The sequence below is a fragment of the Heliangelus exortis genome, chromosome 3 (assembly GCF_036169615.1).
Source record: "Heliangelus exortis chromosome 3, bHelExo1.hap1, whole genome shotgun sequence".
NCBI classification, from domain to species: domain Eukaryota; kingdom Metazoa; phylum Chordata; class Aves; order Apodiformes; family Trochilidae; genus Heliangelus; species Heliangelus exortis.
Genome location: NC_092424.1, coordinates 54,541,147 through 54,545,311, shown reverse-complemented (window position 1 = coordinate 54,545,311; position 4,165 = coordinate 54,541,147). Strand labels below are relative to the sequence as shown.

Sequence of the window (4,165 nt, the reverse complement as noted above, 5' to 3'; positions counted from 1 at the left end):
TGAGGGCAGAAGAGGCTTCACCTAAAAACGCTTGCGCAGGATGCGGATTTGCACCTCAGAGTGTTCCTGAATCAGAGGTGTTTGTTTTGAACATCCCTGCACAGGTTTTTCTTACATGATCGTGCCTGAATCTTTTTGAGCCTCTGACATCCCCAACATCCTGTAGTAATGAGTTCCACAATTTTAACTGCGTTTTGTGTGAAGAGGTACCTTCTTTTGAACCTCCCACCTCATAATTTCACTGATGTTCCTTCTTCCCCCACCTGTTATGTTGTTTCAGTAAATAGTTATTCTTGAATCCAGTGGCAACTTTATAAAAAACAGAGAATAAACTTCATATTTATAGAACACAGATGGATGCAAGTGTATGTATAATTATGTAAAATACAATGCATGATATCTTCATTATCATCATGCCAAGGTTTCACAAAAGCAATGACTGAAAACAAACCCCCCAACAAAGGAGAAATAACCAAAAACAAACCCGGTGATCATACAGCAAATGCCATATCTGAGAGTAATAATGCAGTGTATGTAATCATTAAGCAGAAAACTTACAACACAGTTACAGAGCACAGACCAAGAACAGGTATGCTATGAGCATTTCCACAAAACCAGTGTAGTCCAAGCAAGGAGAAACACTTCTCAATTTACTGCACTTTTAACACCCAAGTATAGCCAGGAATTTGGCATATTTTTAATGTTTTCCATACCATATACTAAAAATAAAGCAAAAATCTTCAAACAGAAGACTATTTGCTTTCATTATCAGTCACATTAGCTTTAATAAAGTTGTCTTCTGATCACCTCCATGCTGCATACTCATCTTTCCCAGAGAGAAACGGGATGAAAAGAAAACCTCACTTGATGTTTCTCTGTCAGTGGATACTCTATGTACTCATTGTGCATGGCCACATAGATCTGGAAAACCTGAGCAGTGAGCCCCAAGCATGGGAGGTCTACATCCTTCTAACAGGATCTTGCCTAGAAATGCCTGGTCCTCTAATACCTGTTGCAGCACAGCTCAACCTAATCGGAGAGAGATGTAATAACATAGGACAACACGATAAGCTCAGTCACTCCGCTTCCTCCACTGGCAACAGCCAGCCTCAAACCTTAAACAGAAGAGGACGCACAAGGAATTACTGCCAGGAACAGTGTTTTTTCCATGATAGCCTAGCACTGGCTGCCCAAAGCTCCTTCAGATAGGAGCGCACGCCCGAAAGGAAGACAAACTAAAATCAGGTGGGAAAGCCACCGAGTCCTTGAGGGTAGATGAAGTGGTAAGGCCGCGGCACCATGGCCCCGAGGGCGCCACGCCCTGTCCCAGGGCCTCTCCCCAAGAAGGGGGACACCGCCCCGTCCACCATCCGCCCCGGGGCGTGGGCCGGTGACGGTGTTGGGAGCCCTGACGGAACGCGGGCGGGGGGCGGGGGCCCCTGTGCTGTGCTGCGCTCCGCAGCCGCCGCTGCCACCTCCACACCTGGAGCCGAGCGAAACCAACCGCTCCCCGCGGGCTGCTATTTATAGTGCGCTATTTAAATCGCGCTCGCTCATTGGCCGGCAGGTCCCGTGACGACACGGCCTCTCCCAGGGTAAGCTCGTCGTCCGCCGCTTTCCCCTGGGGCGTGGGTGGTGGCTGCGCGCATGCGTGGGGTTCCGCGGGGAGGGGGTGGAGGGAGGATGAGCGGACCGGGACCGGGACCGGGACCGGGACCGGGACCGGGACCGGGACCGGGACCGGGACCGGGACCGGGACCGGGACCGGGACCGTGTTCGTGTTCGTGTTCGTGTTCTGCTGGAGCTCCTCGGGGTGGGGACCGCTCTGAGGCAGCCTCCCTGGGCTAGGGAGAAAGGTTGTGGTGTCTTCCCTTTCTGGAGGGGATGGAAGAGACGAGGTGGCCCTGCTCCGATGCCGCCTTTCCACTCCGCGCCCCCGTTAAAATGGTGGCGGGGTAGAGGGGAGGCCCCCGCCGAGGCTTGAGGGCTGGTGCTGCTGCTGGCTCCCGGGGGAGGGGGGACAGGGCCCAAAGGTGGTATTTGGAGGGGTGTGCAGGCAGGGTGTAAGGTTGGGAGGCAGATTTGAGAGGGCTGGGCGGGACGAGGTGTAGCAGTCCTTAAGTGTTGGGCTGGCTGTGTGGTACCGCTGCATTCCCCTGACAGTACTGAAGTGAACCTGCAGGTTGTGGGCAGGTCCTGACCATTTCTATATGTACAGGCAGCCTGAGATCAGCTTTCCCGATTTTGATCTCTATATAAGACTGCCCTTGTATCCCCATTCGTGCATGGCAGGATGGCACAGAACCCAATGGACTGCAAGTCGGATAGGTGCCTGGTGAGCTTTTAATGAATGGGCTGAAGATGTTATCAGGACTCGGTGCCACTCAAATACAGCCTCCAGAACACCTGACCCATAAAAGTCATATGTGACTTTATTTATGGAAACAGTCTGTGATTACGGTTGGGTTGTCTGCTTTTTAGCAGCTGCAGTCCCTCATGTCTCCAGTAGGTCTGCTGGTATATCGCAATGCACTTGAGATTAAAGTTGGAAAACTGCTGGAAAAGATGAAAGGTGAGATTGTCCTTTCATGTGCTTGAAGAGCACAACAGTAAGTGGTGTTAAGATCCAGTTGTGTGGCATTCTTACTTGAGTGAGGGTGTTTCTGCAGTTCACGAAACTCTGTTCAACTAAAACAACACTTTCAGAATGGTGCAACTACCAAGCTTGGCAAATGTAGTGCCAAGACTGACCAAGCAGTGCTAGTTGTCCCGCTTAAGTCTTGGCAAGAGTTATCATCCCTGGAGTTCCTGGATGTAGGAGGATATGGAAGTTGAACCACATGGAGATGGGCATCTTGGAAAATCCCCAGTTTTCTACAGTGGATCATCTGGCAGTCAGACAGGTTGGAAATGTGTCCCTGAAACACTCATCTGGGCCCTTCATCTCCCACAGGAATTTGTCTGCACAGGCAAGATCTGTGTTAATCTGGAGCCTGAGCCAAAAGACTCCTGGACAGTTTCTGCCAAGTGATAGGTCCATCACATGCTACACACACAGATGGGGTTTTTACAGTCGTGTCTGTTAACAGCTACAGTAAAATATTAATTAGTGGGACTTTGACTGGTTTAGTTGACACCATTTCCTTATTTAGACCTGGTTTTGGCAAGTGGAGTGCAATACATAAGCTTTGCAGAAGTTATTTCTGCTTGTCCAACTTCTGTTGTAGGTTTTCAAAACCTATTTATGTTCTGGCTTAAAAAGTTTTCACATGGATTCTTCAAACTAAAGTTAATGCTGTTGGTTGCCTGATAGTGCTTTGTAAATTCTAAAGAGCAATCCTGGCTATATGCCTCTTATGCATGTATTTAGAGGTGTATTCTCTGTGTGTATTCTGTTTGGGAGGGAGCAGAAAGTGAATTTTGCAGTTTCATAGATCTGCCTCATAGATTGTTATCTTGGTCCATGTCGTGTGTCTTGAATTGCTTTATCCAAATAAAAATAAAACTAAACTCCAGTTTTATAATAGTCTTAAATTAACAACAGTTTACGATAACTGGAAAGTCAGAGTTGACTGGCAGTGAAGTTCCTGAGTAGGAAACATTTCAGTACTGTTCCTCAGTGGGTGGTTTTGTAAAGATCCACACTTCCCAAATGCTTCAATTAACCAAAGCTGAAGAAGAAATTCAAGATTGTTTTACAGATTTATAAACTTATCTGACAACTAAGATCTCACAAAAGCATGTGTATTTGGATGCAAAGATTTTAATGCCTTCAAGCTATCAACTGCCTAATAAGCAAAGCATTTCTACTAATATTTGGAGAATAAACTTTGACTGCTGGGCTTACTTCCTATCACTGAAGCAAACTGAAAAATTCTTCAGGCTGTCATTGACTTAAATGAGAATTAGATCAGAAGTAAAATGCAATTCCCCAGCATTAAAATAGTGAAACTGCATGGTTAGTGGAGGTATTGGTTTGTGTGGGTTTTATCACTTAAATGTCATAATTGTAGGTTACAAGGATGAGCAGTTTTGCCATGACCACAAATCAAAGGCATCATCAAAGAATGTCAGGGAAGTGTTGCACTTACTAAATCTCATCTGCTGTGTCAGAGGATAGCATTTAACTGTTTCATAGATCTAGTTTCTGCCATTCCAGTGCCAT

General features: G+C 46.9%; 1 long non-coding RNA gene across 1 annotated transcript; it reads left to right on the top strand.

The window, feature by feature from the left end:
• Nucleotides 1-2,021: 2,021 nt before the first annotated feature.
• Nucleotides 2,022-3,510, top strand: LOC139794719 (uncharacterized). The gene is made up of 2 exons (XR_011725230.1): nucleotides 2,022-2,609; nucleotides 2,954-3,510. It is a non-coding gene; the product is annotated as an uncharacterized lncRNA (long non-coding RNA).
• The last annotated feature ends 655 nt before the right edge of the window (nucleotides 3,511-4,165 follow it).